The sequence below is a fragment of the Antechinus flavipes genome, chromosome 6 (assembly GCF_016432865.1).
Source record: "Antechinus flavipes isolate AdamAnt ecotype Samford, QLD, Australia chromosome 6, AdamAnt_v2, whole genome shotgun sequence".
Classification (NCBI taxonomy): Eukaryota; Metazoa; Chordata; class Mammalia; order Dasyuromorphia; family Dasyuridae; genus Antechinus; species Antechinus flavipes.
The window spans coordinates 162,351,717-162,374,558 of NC_067403.1; the positions used below are offsets into that span (position 1 = coordinate 162,351,717).

The window sequence follows — 22,842 nt, forward strand, 5'->3', positions numbered from 1 at the left end:
ATCAAGTTGTATATAGTAGATTTGCAGTTTTGTGTACAATCATCTTTTTGTTTAGTGTTATGGAATCATATGTATACATACATATTTATGTATATATGTGTGTGTGTGTAAAATAGTAAATAGTAAATTTTAGTAAAAGTTTTTAAAATAGTAAAGTTTTTAAAGCTTAAAACTGCATTAACCATTGGGGGGACTGAAATTATTTTTGGATAATTATAACAATATATGATATACTTAACAAACATGAATATTTCTGTCCTTTATAAACCTGATAAATTTATATTGCATGCTTTCTCTTTTTCTCTTCTCTCCACATATAAACATATACATATGAATACATATGTATAATGCATGTTCATATATACATATGCAGGCTACTTCTTATTATAGTTATTCATAATCATAATTTAAGATTCATTTTTTTAAAGAATGCTGTTCAGACCAGATAGAGTTTTCCCGAGATTACCAAATACGTAGGCATGAACTTGGAAACCAGGAAAAAAGCCAATACATGTTGTTGTACAGAAAGAGAAACATGTCCTAATTGTATTTATTTGCAAATGATAATGCTCTTCTTTCATCAATATCATCAAATATATTTCTTATTCTCTGATTCTATCTCTCTAGCTCTCCCTCTTTGTCTCCTTCTTCTTTCTCTCTATCTCTCCCCTCCTCTCCTGCTTTCCCTTTACCTCTCCCTCTCTCATCCAGGATATCAGGCAGATAAGTGTTATCAGTAAAGGTCATCCTCAATTTCTGTACAGAAATGATCTGTCTCCGGTATGTAATAAACATTTATCCATGCCTTTATTAGCTATATTGGATCTGACAGTTCTGTTAAACCATTTTCTTTCATTTTGCTAGGTCATGACGGTTAATGCTGCTAAAAAATCTCATCACCACTTTTGATCACTGTATTGTCTTCCCTGTATTATCAGGATTTTGTGAAGGTAAGCACTGGCTGGAATGACCTATTAAAGTTACAGCCCGTTGAGTCTCTGGTTTTTTTTTCTTTGCCACAATAAAAAAGCAAAGGAGTGCAAAGCATAAATTCTACTTTTGGAGTTATATTTAGTTGGGTCCCTGACATCTACAGTCAACTCTCAATTATCCATAATAATGGATTCCACAGTGTAGATAAATGAAAACTACTGATTAACCAAAATCATCATTTTAGATTCACTGTTGACCCCACTAATCTATTTCCTGTGACATTAATAAGCAGTCAAAAATGGATGATTTTCATTTTATTTTCATTCTTTTCTGCAGCCTATCTCTATTAACCAAGTAGCTGAAGTAGAAACAAAGAATCCACAAATATTGAAAAATCATCTCCTAAAAGTTGTAAGCTGAATCGAGTAAAGAAGTCACTTTGAGTTCATTTTGTATAGAATTTTTCTTTTTTTTTTTTTATTCATAGGGAATGGAAGTCACAATTTGGGAAATTTGCAACTGAAAACATGACCCTTAGGCACGTATATGACAACTAAAGTTGTCTGAGAAAAGCAGCAATTGTTTTTGGAACAAATGCAAGTTTCATTCGTATAAATGAAAATTGAAAATTGAAACCCACTCTGCAACTGACAGTCAGAAAGAATTGGCTGGAAAGCATTGATTTAGAGTAACTAGCTCAAGGTCATACAACCAATATATGTCAGGAACATGACTTGAATTCCCATCTTGCCACCTTTGAGTATGACTCTTAATCAAGGGTGTGCTAGAGCCAGCTCAAACTAGCTCTATGAGTCAGTGTATTAAATTTTCATTTAATGCTACAATATAAACTTATATTTCTAGTTTGTTTGTTTTTTAAAGCTAATACCTGATTTGACATGTAAACACCAAATTCTAGTTGAATCAATCAATCAACGACCTTATAATAAGCTTCTACTGTGTGCCAGTCACTCTACCAGGCATACAAAAACAATATAAATGATCACAGAACTTTCATTCTATTAAAAGAGAAAATATCTACAAAAATTACTATATAAGTGTATATATAAATGTATGTTTATGTGTGTGTCCATATATTCCCATATATGTGTATGTTGTGAATATAGATAGATAGATAGATATAAACAAAACAAAGATTAAGAGGACTTGAAGTGTACTAAAGTATATAGGCTCTTCTTACACTACTTAGCTTCCATCTTGGGGAGCCCTGATTTTTAAAGAAAAGAATTAAACTATTTTTTTTTTCTTGCTTTCTCTGGTCCTGCTCTGAAGTCCTACAGGAAATGACTTAAAGCTCAGTTCTGGCTTACTCCTGGCATTTCCCCAAAAGAGTTTAATAGGATTTCTTCTGTAGAGGGCTGAAACTCTTGAGTCAATGCACTGAGGTCAGGACAGCCGAGCACTTGAGGCTAACTACTGATTGGACAATACTCTATGGGCATATGTTTGTAAAATGGCCCTTCCCACTATCCTGTGCTGGCTCAATGATTGGTGTTTACAGAGGATTATAGGAGGGACTAGGGGGTGGAGTAAAACTAGCCAGAGTCACTTTTGCAGTAGATAAGGAAGAAGGCGGTGGTGGAGATTCTACTTCTATCCCCTTCACTTCTACCCCTAAAGACCAAGAATAAAGACTAAGGACTTTTGCTTATCCTGACTCTGGCTGATTCTAAGGTATCTTGGGGCTAGCTCGGTCATCACATTCTTCTATAAAAATATTCAATGGACATAATAATTCAAGTATAGAGTAACTATTTCTTTCCTTTGTTGACAATGAAATGTTTCCTTTTTTTTAAAAAACAAAAGATCAATGCTATATTTGCAAATATTAAAAACATGATACAAATACATAAGTTATGAAAAGTTATTTCACTTTAATGTCAGCACAACAGAATCTGCTCAGCAACAAAAGATTTCTATCTCCTGACAAACCAATGTATGACTTGACTAGTCCCCTTGTTGGTAGTGATTTTCTTCTCTGAAAAGCATATTTACTAGAAGAGGCACTTCCTACGTAGATTGAGGAACCCAAGAGGCTTCAAAAGCAATTGGTTATCACCAAAGCAGGAAACTCCCATCTCAGGAATGCTGTTCTGTCACCTCTGTTCCAAGAAAGAAACACAAATCAAGAGAAGCAGGCAGAAACTTGTGATAAGGTCTCCTGCTCACCTAGATGGGCCTATATTCTCTCTACTTTGTAAGTAATCCTTCTAGACCCCCAGAGAAGAATAGCAACAAGTTATGTTATTAGTAACTCTTGATTCTCCCTCAACTTGCATATCTAATTGTTATAAATTAAGTATATAAATCTGGGACATTGAAAGGATGCACAGAAGAAGGTAATTTTGGTTGGAAAAGATAATGAGTTCTGAACATGTTCAGTTTGAGATGTCTAGTAGAATATCGAGATTGAAATATTCAATTCACACTTGATAGTATGGAGCTAAGGAGTTATGATAAATAGATATATAGATAGATAGACAGATAGTAGTTCAGTCACGTCTAATTCATTGTGACCCTATTTGGGGATTTCTTGGCAAAAATAGTGAGTAACTTGCCATTTTCTTCTCCAGCTTAATCTACAGATAAGGAATCCTAGGCAAACAGAGTTAATGACTTGCTTAGGATCACACAGTGTAAATTTATCAATAGATCTGTGCCCCTATGTAATCTATGGAAACTGATATCTTCAAAAGAGATAATAGAGAAGGAACAGAGACAAGGACAAAGACTGTGGGTGTACCCACTTGTTAGGAGATATAATATAATGATGAGCCAGAAAAGGAGTTTGAGAAGGATCAATCAATAATATCAGAAGATTCAAGTGTCATGAAAACTCAAAGAAAAGTGATCAACAGTATCCATTGCAGTGGATACATGAAAAAAGAAAAAAGAATAAGAATAAGAAAAAGGATTATTAGGTTTAGAATTTAAGAAATTGTTGGTAACTTTGGAGAGAATAATTTCAGTTGAATAATGATGTCCAGAGCCAGATTCCAAAAATTTAATAAGTGGGAGGAAAGGAAAGTAGGGGCAATTACTGTAAAGAGCTTTTTCTGAGTGTTTGAAAAAGAAGGGAAGAATATAGGGCAGAAATTGAAGGAATAGTATAGATCTGGTGAAGAATCTTTAAACCTAGGGAAGGACAGCATCTATGGCACAATTTGAAAGGTTGGCCTTGTCAAAGAGAAAGTCAACTTGTTATTGGAGACATGAGAAAGGAGGAGACATATCAGAGACATGAGAAAGGAGGAGAGAATGAGGAGTGATGTCAGGAGTTTTTCATATAAAGAGAAGAGGAGAAGAGGGACCTCTCAGTAATGATCTCAGTTTCCTTATTTCTATATATGAGGATAATAACAAGGTTATATGTTATAAAAATAAGGTTACAGGGTTAAAATATTATTGTGGAAACAAATAAGATAACATAAGTAACACGAATAACGTAAGTAAAACACTTTACAAAATTTGAAAAGCTATGTTAATGCTAGTTGTTATCATTATTATCAATGATGTTATCATCATCATTATTATTACTATATTATTATTTATTATTCAGTATCACTATATGACAAGGGATCTGTAATCTAATATATCTCTTAAAATCAGGCTCTTATAGATCATCATTTTTTTTAAATTAAAAATAATTCAACATTGTCTCAGTTTTAGCATCTGTAAAAAAGGGATTTTTTTTTACTAATAGGATTTTAACAATAGTATCAGTTTCTAAAGGAAATTTATCTATATAATGTGTATCTATATACTTTATATACATATTATTTTAACACTTCATCATTTTCTAATGTATTATAAACAGAAAAACAATCAATACCCAAAAGCTTCCCTTAATATATGTATGCTTAATTATACATTAGCATTAGATGGCAATTTTTTTTGACAATTTGGCATTTACCAGTCTTATTTATAAAATTATCAGTGCTAGATAACCTATCTTTTTAATCAGTTTTGAGATGATGATATTCAGTCTTTGATGACTTTAAGCATGTGTTGAAATTCATTTTACTTATTCTAAATATACCTAGAGACCCAAGCTAGACACCTTAAACCTTGAAAAATAATAAATTACAAACACAATATGTAGGGTTCTGTGTGCCTACATGTCACCAATTTTTTTTTTAATGCTTTACAGACATCTGCTAGTTGTGTGCTTAGCTAGATGAGATTTTGTTCCAAGCTCTGCATTCAACCTCAGTTTTTTAAAAAAAGAGGGTGTTTTATGTTCTTCTTCAGATGTTGTTTGCCTTTTGACTTAAGCACACATACTCACTCACACACGCCCACAATTTTCAACAAAGAATATAAAAAAAGTTAACCTTGATGGCTAACAATGTAACTCAAAGCTCATTGCCCCAGTGACAGTACTGGCCCAGGTCTCTTAACAAGGGTCTTGTTGCTCTTTGTGCTTTCCCCACTCAGATTCAATATCCCAATCACAATAATTCATGTTTGCCTCCAAACAGTTCAATTAGAAATGGAGGCTGAGTCACGCCTTAGCTCCTCCTTTCACTATACTCCATACTGATTCAAACAATAGAGGTTGCACTCTGACCTTGCTGATTTAGACCACCAGGCTCCTAAACAAGGACCAGGACCTCTATGGTCATGGGAATATCCATCTGACTCTTTTCAACTATAAAACAGGGTCCCTTACTAATCATCCCCTAATGTTTTCTTTACAATCTAAGTCAAGTTGTATGACCCAGAGAGTAGTAACATCTGGGTTGACAGGTAAAGATTTCTTCTTATCCTCTACCACCACACATAATCAATTCAGTGATGGAAAAATTGCTGTGTTAAAGTATCTATTCATTTTCTCAAGTTACAAAGGGATATTTTAAGCTAGGTATTTTCTGGGGGTTCTGCCCTGAATTTTGATCCCAATGGCCCCCAAAATAAATTCACTAAAATCTTTTCCTCAAAACATTGCTATTAGATGCATCTTTCATGATGAAAAAGCTATGTGGGTCCTTGAATAAAACAATATACCTCAAAGAAAAGAGGTATGTGGAATATTGGAATTAGCCTGAATTTTCAATCAGGAGATAAACTTAAATCCTTGTTCTTCCTCTTGCTTATTATGTGTAAATAGGGACATATGACAATTTTTTCTGAAGGTCAGTTTCCACATCTTTAAAATGAGGATAAAGAGCATCTAGAATATAAGTGTTTGGTTTATTTGTTGTTGTTTTTAAAGAAGTGTCTTTGTCACGAAGTATTGTGGAAAGATAAACTAGTGTTTCTATAAATATGCAAAAACTGTATTCAAGGAGTCTATAATTCTATGTCAGGGTCTTTGTTTTATTCTGAACTTAAGAAATAATACAATCTTTTCCCTAGCATAGTGGAATAGGGGGAAAAATTACAAATGAAATTGGAAATCTATTATGTACAACTTGCTATTCTTCTTAAATATATGTATATATATATTAAAGTTATCATTTTGCCAAATTATGTGCCAACCTATTTAACAATTTAAGTGAAGTAGAAGAATATTAACAAAAAATACTTCCTAGATTAGCAATAGAAGAAATAGAATGTTTAAATAGAGCTATTTTAAAAAGAGAAATTGAACAGGCCATAAGTGAGCTTCCTAAGAAAACAAGCATGAAGTCCAGAGAGATTTACAAGTGAATTCCATCAAATATTTAAAGACCAACCTAATTGCAATATTAAATAATTATTTATAATATGAGGCTAGTGTTTTGGTGGTGCTTGTTGTTGTTGGCTTTTTTTTTTAATCAATTTTTTAAAAAAAACCTCTCAGTGAAAAAATTTCACTCTTCAATTTGTTATCAGTGGAAAATTTCCCTGAGCACCAAGAAGTTAAATTACATGTTCATGTTGACATAGTATGTGTCAAAGAAGAAATTTGAAGTCAGGGCTTCATAACTCCAAGACTTATTTTCTATTTCCTATTCCATGCTGCTAAAGTTATCATTATATTTCCCCCTATAGACTACTTCAATAAAGACAAAGACAATGTGTTATTTAAACTTTGTATCTTAATAGTCATACATTGTTTTATATACAAGAAGTAATAATTAATAACAATAACAATAAGAGATAATAACAAAAAAGCAATGCATAATAAAACATCTACTGAGTTGCTGTTTGTCTGCACGGAGTAACAGAACTGTCATCCTGCTGTTCTAGGTCCTTTAACCTCAATGGCAATGCTTTTACTTAGTAGAGCTGGTTAATATGCCTGCTATCCCAAGGCTAGTCAAATCCAGTATCAGTTAGATGTCAATGAAAACAACAGGAGAACTAGACCAGGAAAAGCATTAATTTTCTGGGGATCTAATTTCCACCAAATGCTCCTTGCCTGCTTGTAAGCATACAATAGTGGTGGCCAAAATAAAATCCAACTGTGCATTTCCTAGAATTCCTGGGACTGAATTAACGCTATATACTCACTGTCTGGAGAGTGCAGTTTCTAGGAGAGCCATGAGTGTGCAGGCAAGCAGCAATTCAGTTGATGTTTTATTATGCATTGTTTTCTTGTTATTATGTATAGCTCATTACTTTTATTGTTCCTAGGCTAAGGGTGAATGCTACATACAGCATCTGAATATGTTTGCAAGCTTCTTCAGAAAGTCATCCCCATTTGTACCAAGGTCATATTACTGTTTTCAGTAAAATATATCCAGTTCAAGGAGGAGGTGGGGTTTGCCAGAAGTTGGGGCTCAGATATGATTTCCGATTAGGTAAATCAAGGAATCCAAATACTTTTTTGTAACAGGCCGAAACATCCTTCAAAAGAGAAGAACTGGGTAATAGAAGGTTTCCATTTTCCAGAAGACTCAGATTCAGAAATTTTGGGAATTCCTCAAGAGTCCACCCAGCAAGGAAATACACAGACCTGTCAGAATCAGGCAAGTACCTCTCTGATTAAACACACTTAACCCTCTAAGGTTAACAGTAGAAATGTTGTTTTCAACATTTTATAACTGAGAAAAAGTTAAATGATTTTTCTGAAATTTTCTACTAATTGTAGCAAAGTCAGGACACTAAATTCCACATGATAGTTGATTAGTCATTGTCTTTCATCTTAGAAGAGGACCAAACATCACTATGTTAGAATCCGGCCAATGTGAGATGGAACCTATGTCTTTTGATTCATGAATAAATTGGATTTAAGTGAGGCAGAGCTGCATAAAGTTGTCAGCCTCATTCTCTTTCAGAATCATCTTGATCCAGTGGTAGCACAGATTCAAGATGACAGGTGATAGCTTGGGATGCAATAGATGACCTTGGTGTCTTCCATGTCTAACCAAGCCAATGACTCCTCATAAAACAAGGGTTTTTTAATGAATAAAAATTAAGGGACTACAAAAGAAATCAATTATATTAAAATCATTATTTAATTTTTTTAATGGAACCAAGGTTACAAACTCCTGCTCTGATAAGTATTTTTTCCAATGTATGTGTCTTGGAAATACTAGGAATACTTGCTATTAGGACATACAAAGAAGAATCTCAGAGCAGAACTTATGCTCTTTTTTAAAATAACCCAATCCTGTGCTAAATTTCACATCAACAAGCTCAATCCATTGCAAAAAAGAAACATGTTACAAAGTTACAAAGCACAAAGCTAGCAGGATAGGGAGGCATTTCAAATGTATTGAGATTCTATTATTTAGTGAATATGCCTTACCTATTTTTCTTCAGAAGATATGTAGTCAAGGAGAGGAAGAAAAACTATTGATCTGCTAAAAACTTTAATGAAACCCTGAAATAAATTTTGTTCAAACTCTACAAGGCTCACTCCATATAACAGTAAAATCAGAGAGTCCTGGGCAAAACAAAACTCCTGCCCTGAGGCCATTAACAGCATGAGTTCTTATTTGAAGTCTTGCCGGCTGTTCCAGAGATGGCCCTGGTGATTTGGCCAAAGAGAAACAATGCATCCAGTTGCTTTTTCTGGGCCAAGCAAAATGGAGTCTCCCAGTATGAAAATATTAAATTATCATGGCTTCAACAGGGGGCATGATTGTGAGTGGCCCCCTCCCACTTATGGCCTTGGTCTACTCTTCCCTGCAGTGAACACTCACTGTCATACCTCATATCTGCATGCTTTGATAATAATAAGATTGTCAAGATGATAGCAGGGAACTTTCAGGAAAAACTCAATTTTCAAAAGCCAGCTGTGCACTCCCTTGATTGTGATTCCTAAAAAGATGCCTTCAAAAAGTGAAATTCAACTTAGCTCCTATTATATGGTAAATACATATGCATATCACCTAAGTTAACTTTGTTTTGGTACACTACAAAATTAATGATAGCAAGAATCAAGAGGTTTGTGGAACAAAGCAAACTAAAGAAAATTCCAAGTGAGATGTCAGAGATAAGGAATGGAATCCTCTCTAACACTCAATTTGTGTGTGTTTTCCCCCCTGAAAAGAGCTGAGAAGGTTATAAATCAGGGAATGATTACCCTTGTAAGTTTTATTGATGGCCCCAGTCTAGCAAGAACAATTTGAGTTACTTTCTTCTTTCCTTTGCATGACATTCAATTCAATAGCTCCAATGAAGTGCAGGGTAATGGGATTTTTAAAAAGAATCGTAGCATTGTTAGGGTTCAAAATCTGTATTTATTAGGGTCCAATTTGGAAAACTTACTCTTTTGTCCAAGTGAAATAATGATTTTTAAGAAAACTCAACTCATTCGTTTCTTTTCCTCTCTAAATTTCTATGGGTCTCCAGCACTTCAGATGAAAAATACTAATGGACTAGAGAAAGCAGCTGGAGACAAAGGCATGACAGGTGGCCAGTGCTAAATACAGTATTGTAACTAGCTGGAATGAGCCTTCTTGAAGCTTTCTGAATATGGGTCAGAAGACATGATAAATTCTTATGCAGTTTTAAAGTAATAACAACTCTTAATTATATAGGATTAGAAAGAAAATGCATGGGCATTTTTATTTATATACAGATCATGTCATAATATGCTACCACTCTTCAAGAATGAATGGTTGGCTTTTCCAGCTCCTTATGTCCATCGGTTTCATAGAATGGATGTATAAGTAAGTTTGAAAAGCTAAAAGGAAAGGTTCTGTCTATTTTTATAGTAAGGTCACAAGTATGAGTACTCCAATGACTCTTTCTTAAAATGAAAGATACATGAATGAGTGTTATCTTGGATGGAGAATAACTTGGTCTTCTGCAGAAGGGGGGGGGGCTTCCTACAAACCTAACATGTATCATGTACATTAAAGTAAGTGCATTAGGATCATGTACATTAAAGTAAGTGCATTAGGATCTCAGACCAAAAGCTGGACAGAATCCCAGAAGTCACAGAATCCAGCATTCTTGACTTACAAATGAAGAAACTGAATCTCAGATGAGTTAAGTGATAACTCCAACATTATATGAGAATAAATGAGAGTTAGAATTCAAACTCAAATTATTGTGATTCCAAGTTTAGGCCTCTTTCTCCCATTTTAAAATGTTTTCTATAACATTATGTGTTATGAATTTTTATTTCCTTCTACCCCAAACCCACTATCATCAATCATCCAATCACACTTAATATTCTAGACACTTCTCTATATAGATTACATTGTATTAATTTATATATGCTTATAAACTTCTTCAGAATCATTTCTTTTTGCATTCTTTTCTCAAATGTACAATTAGATCATAAATTTTTCAAAATCAATTTCTAAGCTATTTTCTAATGTCTTTTGCAACTCCCCTAAGAGTCTACAAAGCTCTGAACAAATAATGTAGTTTGAAAAGATGGTTAACCCAGTGTTAAAAAAGGGTATAATAGAAGCTCTATGAAAGAGAAAGCCTTTACCTAAATTTAAGCTCTCACCTTAAATCCTTTGCTTCCAAACAACTTGTCTAACAGTGGCACAGCTAGGTGGTGCAGTTGGTAGAACATCAGACCTGAGGTCAAGAAAATTCATCTTTATCAGTTCAAATCTGGTCTCAGACACTTACTAGTTGTATGTCTCTTGGCAAGTCACTTAACTCTATTTACCTCAGTTTCCTTAACTGTAAAATGATCTGGAAAAGGAAATGTCAATGCACCCCAGTATCTTTGCCAAGAAAACCCCAGCTGGGGTCATGGAGAATTGGACATGACTAAAAAAGCAACTGAACAAGAACAAAATTATCTTGTGGTTTAAATGAGAAGCAAAGGAGTACAAAGAAAGGTGGATATCATTTCATTCAGAGAAATAACAAGTAAGAAGGTAGTGACCCACTCACAGAGTTAACATGAGCAACTACAAAAAGGTAATGAGATTTCATTAGTGCTTTCTAAAAAGAAATAGGACAGTATGTCATTCCATCTCTCTATACTTCAAGTACTGATCTCAACAGATCTGTGAAACCCAGGTTTTCCTTACACTTACTCTTTCTCTTGGGATACTGTTTTGGCAACAACAGGAACAAGAAGACAAAGGGAGGAAAACACTTGATTTATGCAGGTAGGGAATTAATCAATAGTGCTGAATTACTCAGTTCTTGACTAGACTTCAGGATAGGTCATTTGCAGTATTTGCAATGAACATCATTAATTTATGTACTGTGCGTGTTTGTTTACACATAATACAGACTGAAAATAATTATACCTATTGAAGGCATCTTCTTAGGAAGAGCAATGCACAGGGGGCCCTCCTGTATCTTTTGCCCTAGGCCCAACAGCACATAAAGGCCCTGTTGCCAGATGCTTTGCCTAGATTAATGAATAATATGAGTTTAGATTTACATAGCAATTTTCATTTCTGTGGAAGAACAGTACAGACTGAATTCAAGAATTTCTATTGGCTCCATGTATTAAGGAGGAAATGATGGTCCTAGGTGGCTATCAATTAGCAGGGAAAAGCTAGAGAAGAAAAATTTAAAAGAAAAAGAAGCGGGAAAAGAAATTAACAGAAATTAATCATGAAATAAGGGTTTAGTTGGCTGAGAGGAGAATAATTTTGTTTTTCAGTCTCCCCCCAATTCTTCATGACTTTATTTGGGGTTTTCTTGGCAAAGATACTAAAATGGCTTACAATTTCCTTTTCCAGCTCATTGTACAGATGACAAAACAAAGAGGATTAAATGACCTATCCTGACTAAGTGACTGAGGCCAAATTTAAGCTCATGAGGATGAGTCTTCTTGACTCCAGACTCAGACAGAGTTCTATCCATTGAACCACCTTCAATTTAACCACTTTAAATAAGATTCATCTTATCAAAACATGAGCTTTATCATAGAACCTGGAGACACCAAGTCAAAAACTAAAGTCCCCAACTTTAAGAAGCTTACAATCTACTACTGATCTGGTTGTTGTTATTGTTCATTTTTCATATTTGAACAGGACCAATGACATCATAATGTAATTTGACTAGAGCATTAATTGGGTAAAATGAGGGAGAGTGGCCCAAAATCATGTGCCATTCTGCTTCACTTAACCTTCCGATCATCAAAGCCCAATGGCAAGACAACAATAAGGAAGATGTCTTAATATCTAATCCACAACTGGATGTCTAATCCCACAACTTGTGGGATGAGATGTCTCCTTGCTGTTGCAAAATAATTTGCAGTCCTAACTGGAAGACAGAGAATGTTCTGTGTCATAGAGATCCTGTGGAAGATGTCATAAGGATAAGAAAAGAATGAGAACTGTGATTTCAGGACACCATTTTTAAAGAATACCATCTTTATCAGCTGCTTTCCTGCCAACTTTTAGGAATAAGACAAACAGAAAATCAGCAGTACAAATGTGAGGCTTGCCTTGCATTATTTCCTTTACAACTTAATATCTAATTTGCTTCAAACTAAAGAAAATAAAAGAATTAGTTGAATTTATATATCAATGGTATGATGGAAAGAACTTGGAATTTGAAGTTAGAAGACTGGAGTGTCCCTGGAAAATTCAATGCATCTTTTAAGTATTTACCACATATAAGATATTTGGACAGGGTCCTGAGGCAAATGACAAAAAACAAAAACAAAAACAAAAAAACCTATTCCCTCCTTCAACAGAAGGAATTATATTTTGTTGGGTATTTTGTCTGCTGTTGGTTCTCTCTAGTTTATTTCAGTTTTATTATTGCATACTTCCTGCTGGTCATTTTCTTCTTTCTTGCCCTTGCAGGAATCTTTTAATTTTAGCATTAGTTCCATCATAATTTTTGCTTTATTTTTTGCTTTCTGCTAGTTCTTTCACTTGCTCTTTGCACTATCTTACTAGTATTAGTTTTTACTTTCTTCCTTTAGATATGTAATTTATCCATTTTTAAATGTCCTTTATAATCTTTTGTATTGTTTCTTTTTTCCATCTGCATTGCTTCAATTTCTGTTTCAGTGATGTATAATATTTTTATTGCTATCAACCCTTCATTTTCCCTTGTTTTTTGTGTGTGTGGTTTTTAATTTTTTCTTGTGTGGTTTTTAAATTGTTTTTCTTCCCTTTGGTATTTGGTGGGATGCCTTTGATGTGATTTCCATTAATAAGGTTCCTTAGAGCTGTTGAATAGATGAATGAATAAAAGAAACATTTGGGAAGTGTGTGCCAAAAGGTGTTCTGAGCACAGAGGGTATAACTAGAAAAGTAGAGATATTCCTTGCCCTCTAAAAACTTAAATTCTAACGAAAGTGAGGAGGGGAGGGTGGAAAAGACAATACATAAAGAAAGTTTCAACTACAAATCAAACAAAAAGACCTGAGGCTCCTTAGGGTGCAATAGCAAAGCAGATGGTAAAGTATTTTTTAAATGTCATTTCCATTAATAAAACTGCATCAGTTGAACCACTGAACAATGCCAAGCACCTAGGTGGCAAGAATTATTCTTTTTTTTTCTTTCTGGGACTTAGATAGCTGTGACAGCTAAGATGGTGGGGGCTGTTGCATCTACAAAAGAAGTTGTCAAGTTTCATCTTCACAAAGGTTGCTTCCCTGGACTATGGCACTGGAGACCAAAGTCTGGATTACTGGGAAGTGCTGCTTGTTCCTAAGGCTTAAGGATTTTCCTACACATTGGGAGAATGGGTGGGTGGTAGTGATGATGCCTGCAATAGTAGTGGTGGAAGCAACAGTGGTGGTAGAAGGACATTTTCTTCTCAAGGTTCTGTTCCTTTCGGTGACTATGAAGCTTAAGGTGGAATCAGGGCCAGTGCTCTAAGGAGACCTACCAGGATTTGGGGGCTCAGGGACCCAAATCATCTCTACTAGAGTCTGAGGGAAAGTGGAACAGTAGGTGTCATGACCTCCCTGGTATATGGAAGCCCCTGTCTCTCTCTCTCTCTCAAAATGTCTTGCTGCTTCAGCTAACCTAGCTTATTTCCCTGTCATAGATAGTTATTAATGTTGGTGGGGATAATGAGCCCTTTCTTAGCAAACATTCAACAAAAATGAGTTCATCCTAAGGTTTTTCCCCAACTATGAATAGGAAGGGGAGAGAAGGAAAGGCTTCCTGGAGAAGTAGCATTAAAGCTAATTAAGCAAAGAAAAAATAGCAAGTAGAGACAGTAAAAAATGGCAGAGAGGAGAGAAATTATATTTTTATGTTTGGGAACTAGCAAGTAACTCAATCAGGTGTAAAAGAATAATAACAGGTAAAAAGAAAAAGATAAGTTGGGCCCACATTGTAGAAGGCCCTAGGAGGGAGGGAGGAAGGAAGGAAGGAAGGAAGGAAGGAAGGAAGAAGGAAGGAAGGAAGGAAGGAAGGAAGGAAGGAAGGAAGGAAGGAAGGAAGGAAGGAAGGAAGGAAGAAAGGAAGGAAGGAAAGAAAAGAAAAAAAATCTAGCTATATATCAAAGGGAAATATGAAAGATAAATGCTCACCTTAAAAGGAAATGGCTTTTTAGACCTACCAGAAGAGTGACCTTAAGTGACAACTAAGTCACAAAATAAAGCTGATAGGAACACAGTGATTACTTAAGTATAAAATAAAAGTGAAAATTTCGGTTTCTCCCTTTCTGAAGGTGCTTGAGTTGACCTTCCTCAATGAAAGTGCTTGACTTTCACTTAGTGGCTTGAGCTAAGCCCAAAAAAAGGTTTTAAAACAAGGTGTCAAGTATACACAGCAGTAGTTTATTTTTTTATATAATAATAGCTTTTATTTTTCAAAATACACGCAAAGATAGTTTTCAACATTAACCCTTGCAAAACGTTGTCTTCCAAATTATTCTCCCTCCCCATCTTCCCCTTTTCTTAGCCAGCATGTAATCCAATATTAAGCAGCACATTAGTAGCTTTTTTAAAAAGAAAGTCTGTGTTCATATTTGGACTTCTCCTCTTCAAATAGGTTCTTTACTCCGCTTGAGTCTGTATTTCAGAAGACAATAGCAAAACAAATAGAACCTGTAAGAAAGAATCATTATATATCTCTGAGAAAATGGATCACGAAAGAGATGGACACAACGCAGAGGACTTTTCCAAAGCCTCCTCTTTGACGATCTACTTAAAAATCACTCTTTGGAGGTTCTTATCTTATAAAAAGGCATTTCCTTTCCCTCTCTGAAGTTTCAGAGAGACGAGTTGTGGCTCAGCGTGTTCGGTGCAGTGTGGGACAGAGAAAGGGAAGGAAAAAAAAAAACCCTCTTTTTCTTTACACTTGTGCTGCTCTGAATGTGGACCATCTGTGCCCCCAGCTGGAGCGCCGGCAATGGTCTGGCACTTGAACCACACCATATTTACAGATCTAAACACAAATGGCGAATGCCTGATTGTTTCATGATTCATTAGTCAGACAAGCTCTCCTCTCCCGCCAGCACAGCTGTTACAGAGTAAACCTTTGTCACTTAATAGGCCCGATTATTACTTTCCATCAAAGGTATTGATCTGTGTCACCTCTACTTAAGGTAAAGGGAAAGGGAAAGAGGGGAATAAAATGGAACAGGAAAACGTGGACATGAAGAAGAAAGGAAAGGGACATTAGGTAGGATGTGTGATCTTGGCAAACTCTTTCCGCTTCTACACTCTCTGTGTGTCTGTATTCATGTCTTAGTGCACTGCAGTGACCGACTTATTTGTGAAAGGAGAGGGGCCATCCCTCACTTATGGAGCGAGTCCTGGTGCTGGCCCAGGCTGGGGCAGTCACAGAACATGGCCATGCGTGTAATCGGTCAGCCTCATGTACAGAAGGAACTGAACCAGAAATGTGAACTGCTTCAGATGCCCAGCTAACATAAGGAGAAAGTAGCAACTCTAGAGGGAATTGTTTTATTGTGACTTTCATTATCTCCTTTTGTCTAACAAATAAAGTAAGCCAGTAACCATGGGCTGTTCCCGGCCTGGGTACAGGCATTTATGCAGCTGGAGGGCTGCTCTTATAGCAGCCTGGAATAATGCCAAGAAGAGAAGCAAGTGCAGAAGTTCTGAGGGCACGCACAGAACACGTTATCGCAGACTGCCCGATGCTTTTCCTAAACGTTTGTCTCTTTCCCTTTTTTTCTCTCTTGCCTCCCTCCCACAATGAGGATCTGGTTTTCTTGGGAAGAGGCTAGGTTATGGATATAGAAAATTGGGTTTCTCAATTAATTGTATCTAATGATTTGGCAAGACAATTTAAGGGAACTTCAAGCTAACCTTTACTTAGTCCTGGGATTCCCTAACTCTGCTCATCAAATCAACCTTTTCTTGATAATTTAGGGAACAGCAATTCACTGTTCCCTTCCTTCACGGGTAAGATGGGGAAACTGAAACTCAGAGAAGGGAAGTGATTTATCCAAGATTATATAACTAATTAGTAGAAGAGCCGAGGTCTGCAAGCCAAATGTTTTACCTCCTAGTACAGTAACACTACAATGCAATATGCTCCTGATTGGAGGGGGGAAATATAGACAAAGACAAAAAAAACTGAGTTAAAGATGGGATAGGTATGCACACACACATAAACACATACACACACACACATACAGATAGAGTACATGCATCAAAAACACAGATGGTGCTGTAAACTAATGAGACTGATATGTGACTTGTGATCTAAATTTTATTATTTTAAAGCCCAAATGCTTGCATGTGGCTACCTATATTATGAGATTCAATATGGCTTAATGTAAAGGTGCTCAATATACAGCCAGCAACACTTTGGATTGTATTGGAAAGTATGGTCCGAATCAGATGAAAATATATTTGGTAAATATTTCAGAAAACAAATGATTCTACAACAAAACACAGATAAGGCTGATAGGTGGTTTTATAATTCAATATTCAACCTGCAGGGATTCTTCTATGGAATTTAGTGGTCTCAGTTTCTATTTGAGTTTTACACCATTGGTTTAATGGATAAAAGGCTGTTTTAGGGGTTTAGTAGTCATGATTCTATAACCTATTGACTAGATAAATCATTGCAAATCTCAGAGCCTTAAGGAAGCTCTTGAAGATTCTCAGGTAGAAAACATTGGTAAAAGAGGTTTCCATAAAGGCTGCTGCCTGTAATATCACAAGTGTGTACCAAATCCATATGTATATTTGTGTCTGTGCATCTTTGTGTAATAACATGAATCAATGAGATTACAGTTCCAGTCCCAAAACAAAATACTATCTACTTATATATAATATATATGATACAGATATACTTATATAGACCACACACCAGCAAATGACTCTAACTCAATCAAAAGAGTCCTTGTTCTTGCCGTTTCTTAGTGATACCGTTCCCCAGAGAAGGAGGCAGTAGTTGTCTTTCCTCCTTTTGTCTCCATAACACTCATTGCAATCATTGTCTGATTCTAGTGTATCAATGAGACCTTTATTGTTCTTTTTTCCCTAAGCTCCTTCCTTCTGCTCTTTACTGCATTGTTGTTATAGTTCAGGAGGGGTCAACAGCCTTCACTAAGTATATTACTGCTTTTTTTATGGTGCTCAATATAAGAGATAGATTGACAGCCTTAGACCCTGGGGTTTTCCATCTGTGCACAAACTGCTGTCAATAGAGGCCAGTGGTACAGCCCACCCTGATGACTTTAGTATTCCTGATTTGGAGCCTCCTTCTCCACCTAGAATTAAAGAAAAAGTACAGTTCCCAGTTTATTTTCCATTTTCAGGATTCAAAAGATTTCCGAGAGATGAACCTTAGTAACAAAATGAGATGTGACCTCAGAGGGAGTGAACTCAATCATCTCATATGGATTTTATCTCCAGTTGGCCACAAGCCAGGGGGAGGGAGAGAAGGAGGGTTGCTAATGACTGGAGATCACTCCTGACTTGGACCAGATTTTAATAACCAATGAACCCCACTGTCCCATTTCCATGACTATAGTGCTCCTGGTGGTTTCATTGTTCCTCCCAGATACCCATGTCAAGTGTCATGCAGTCTGTCTCCTTCATTTCCCCTCTTTTTCCTTCATTCTGTGATAACCCACTCCTAAATGTCATTGGAAATGTTACCTTTTGTAGAGAAATGCTAATGAGGCATACAATGTGTGTTTTCATGTCACTCAAGAGTATACATTCTATTATCACCTCCTGGGTTGTTTAACCCAAAGCAGAATGCATATCTGGAAGCAAAGAAAATCTACTGACATGAAACTGAAAGGACTTCGTGGTTTAGTTTGTTGTTTTAGTTTGGTTGGTAGGCCTCTAAGTTGAGAAAACCAATATAAATATAATAAGGCGCAATTAGCAAAGAAAAAAATTCCTAAATAATAGTATTTTGCATATGAATTTTATATAAAAAGAAAATTATTCATAATGTTAATTTTTGGAAATAAAAAGGTTGTTCTTAGCCAGATTGAAAAAAACAACATAATCATTTTAATCTAACAAAAATAAATAGGATTTCAAGAACTCCCCTGGAAGAAATGGAAGTTTGATTTGCATTGTTTATATCATATAATTTGGTTTTGTTTTTTGTTTTTTGTTTTTTTTTAATCTCTGTCTTCTCTTAACTCTCCATAAAACTCAGGCATTGCCTAAACATTCCAAGGATCTAAGGACAAATCTCATTAGGAAAGATTCTGACTTATCTTCCTATTTTAAAAAATAAAATAAAAAGTACTTAAATGACAGGTTTTTAAGCCTTATAAATTCTTCAAACACAGGCAGGAGGGAGGTATAATGACAGTATTTCCATTTTATAAAGCCACTCCAGGAGAAGGGCTACTGGGAGCAACAATATTTATGGAGTACCCACAGCTTTGGGAACTCCATTTGAAATGAGGTGTTATCTCCTGGCTATGCCCCAAGGAAAACCTATCAAATACCACAAACAAAAAGAAAACAAAATCAAAATCATTCCATCAGAAAAATTTGGCCCAGAATGGACCAAGCACATCTTTAGAGGTCAGTTTGAGACAAAACCCATTTGCTGCCATCCAGTGGTCATCATAAGATCCCTGTGGTAATCATGTAACTGGGTTACTTACTTATTGACATTACATTGAATGTTAAAATAATGTATTGTTTTGTTAAATGTACTGGTCAACAAAACATGCATTGAAAGAAATTCCTATATTGCATTACAATAGAATATAGGCTGAAAAACTGTCATTTCATGTAGGTAACAACATGTTTAAGTGTACATTTAATAAATACTTGTGGAATAAATTAAGAATGGTACACATTCTTGAAATTCTGCCCTCCAGAGTTTATTCCAGAAAAGTGTTTTGTTTTAAACAGTGAACCTTTGTTTTCTAGAGTCACATTTGCAATAAAAATTAAGAAATACTTTGTCCAATGTACTTTATATCATTAGTCTAGCCATGTAAAGAAAAAAAAAAGAAAAAGATACTTTCAGCTAAAAATCTATTATGAAGAAAAATAAAAGATAATAATAGAAGTGAAGAAAATTGAGGATGCTGGATCTGACCCCCTCCTCTTAAAGAAAATGGAGGAAATCTGAAAAATGATGAGAATATGGACAGGAGGAATTTGTTTTTTGTTTTTGTTGAGGGGAGGGGAATTGGGATTTTTTAAAAGACAAAAGAATTCCAGAGCCATTTACTACAAGCAGGAGAGTGGAAATCGGGGAACAGATTATACCAGCTTTCAAGATGTCCCTTCTAAGAATGCCATCTATCTTCCTCAAAATCACAAACATTTCTAATATCACTACACCCCCTTGAAGTAGGAGAGGAAAAAAGATGCTTTATCTGTAATATCAAGAGTTTAGGCACCCTGGAAGCAAGCATAACATTCAATCATGCCATGTGAATTCAGTTTCATGCCAAAGGACAGAGTTTGCCCCTATGCCAGGGAATCAGATATTCAACAAGCAGATAAAACAGCAGAAACAGCAAGCACAGAAGCAAAATGGATATGAGCAATGGATAAAGTTACTAAATAGGAGGAAGAAAAAAGAATATGAAAATGTAAGCTGAGTTGGCCAAACCACTATTGAGTGTAGTAGCAGGGCATGGTGAAAAAAGCACAGTTTTGAACTTTCAAAAGAGTAACTGTGATTTTCACCAGCCTATCAACACACAGACATTATTCCCTATTCCCTCATTCCCAAACCCTCAAGGAAAATGGTTGAAAATAATGTCAAGCTTGAGATTCTCCAATGAGGACATGGGGAAACTATGAGAAATACAAATCTAGGAATGATTAGGGACTCCAAATTATGTGATGCAGGATCTCAGCAGATATGGGATATATGTCCATATGTGTATGTGGATTGATGTGGGTACATTCATGTAATTTGGATTCAACAGTTGATTTCATTATTATAAACACATCTCAAAAAGGAAATTCCTTCCAAAACTGGAGATAAGAGGCAGCTAGATGGAACAGTGAATAGAGCACTAGCCCTTAAATCCTGCCTCAGAAGGTTAACACTTACTAGCTGTGTGACTTTAGGCTAGTCATTTAATTGCCTTGCAAGATAGATAGATAGACGATAAACACACAGATGGTAGATAAAATAAAAATGGAGATAAACACCTTCTCTGCTTTATTACCCTAGGATCAAATAAAAAAATCCTCTGCGATTGTGAAAGACCTTCTTTTTATTATTATTATTATAGCTTTTTATTTACAAGATATATGCATAGGTAATTTTTCAGCATTGATCCTTACGAAACCTTCTGTTTCAACTTTTTACCTCCTTCCCCTCATCCCCTCTCCCAGATGACAGGTAGACCAATCCATGTTAAATATATAAAAGTATATGTTAAATACAATATATGTATACATATATGCTATGTAGTGGTTCACACTCATTTCCCAGTGTTCTTTCGCTGAGTGTAGCTGGTTCTATTCATTACTGTTCTATTGGAACTGATTTGGTTTATCTCATTGTTGAAGACAGCCACGTCCATCAGATTTGATCATCATATAGTATTGTTGTTGAAATATATAATGATCTCCTGGTCCTGCTCATTTCACTCAGTCAGTTCATGTAAATCTCTTCAGGCCTTTCTGAAATCTTCCTGCTGGTCATTTCTTACAGAACAATAATATTCTATAACATTCATATATCACAATTTATTCAGCCATTCTCCAATTGATGGGCATCCATCCAGTTTCCAGTTTCTGGCCACTACAAAGAGACCTGCCACAAACATTCGTGCACTTACAGGTCCCTTTCCCTCCTTTAAGATTTCTTTGGGATATAAGCCAGTAACACTGGCTGGTCAAAGGGTATGCACAGTTTGATAACTTTTTGAGCACAGTTCCAAACTGCTCTCCAGAATAGCTGGATGTATTCACAATTCCACCAACACTATATCAGTGTCCCAGTTTTCTCACATTCAGCATTATCTTTTCCTGTTATCCAAGCCAATCTGAGAGGTGTGTAGAGTTGTCTTAATTTACATTTCTCTGATTAATAATGACTTGGAGCTTCTTTTCATATGGCTAGAAATCGTTTCAATTTCTTCATCTGAAAATTGTCTGTTCATATCCTTTGACCATTTATCAATAGGAGAATGGCTTGATTTCTTAAAAATTAGAGTCAATTCTCTATATATTTTGGAAATGAGGCCTTTATCAGAACTTTTGATTGTAAAAATGTTTTCCTAGTAAATTATTTCCCTTCTAATTCTGTCTGCATTAGTTTTGTTTGTACAAAAGTTTTTTAGTTTGATAAAATCTAAATTTTCTATTTTGTGGTCAATAATGATCTTTAGTTCTTCTTTGGTCACAAATTCCTTCCTCCACAGGTCTGAGAGACAAACTATCCTATGTTCTTCTAATTTATTTATAATTTCAGTGAAATACCTTAACTTGGTCCCTTACTACTTTTACAATCTTCTCACCCTTTATGTCACTCACTCACCTACATACTTTGATTCAGTTACAATGACCTTACTATTCCTCAAACCCAACAACATATCTCCCAGTCTCAGAATTTTCACTAGCTATCCCCATGATATGATGCTCACCCCTTGTCCCTTACCTTCTGGCATCCTTGAATTCCTCCAAGCCTTAGTTAGAATCCTTTTTTTTTCTCCAAGAAGCCTTTCCATTCCTGCTTAATCTTAGTGCCTTCCCTTTGATTCGATCCCCAATTTATCCTGCATATTAGATATATCGTGTGTTTTTATATTATGTGCATGCTGTCTCCCCCATTATACTGTGAACTCCTCAAGAGTGGGACTTTTTTTGCCTGTCTTTATAAGCTCAGCACTTGGTACAATGCCTGGACCATGGAGGGCACTTAGTGGACATTCATTAACTTGACTCAAGAGCTATCCAGGCTATTGAGAAATTAAGTGACTTGTGTAAAGTCATACAATTCAGATAGATAGCTAAATAGAAATAGAAAAATAGAGACAGATCTATCTCTCTATATGTAAGTAGATATGTATATCTTTATAAAGAGAGATGTGTATATATGTGTATATACAAACACACACACACACGTACATACAATTAGGGGACTTGAACCCAGGTGTTTCTGACCCCGAGATCAGTTCTCTAGCTGTGACAAGATAATTGCCTCTAGATAGAGCACTGCAGGTGGAGTCAGGAAGACC

At 35.6% G+C, this 22,842-nt stretch overlaps 1 long non-coding RNA gene across 1 annotated transcript; it reads right to left on the bottom strand.

The window, feature by feature from the left end:
• Window positions 1-14,989: 14,989 nt before the first annotated feature.
• Window positions 14,990-22,413, bottom strand: LOC127540446 (uncharacterized). The gene is made up of 2 exons (XR_007948148.1): window positions 22,263-22,413; window positions 14,990-15,280 (listed from the first exon to the last, which is right to left on the bottom strand). It is a non-coding gene; the product is annotated as an uncharacterized LOC127540446 (long non-coding RNA).
• Window positions 22,414-22,842: the final 429 nt, after the last annotated feature.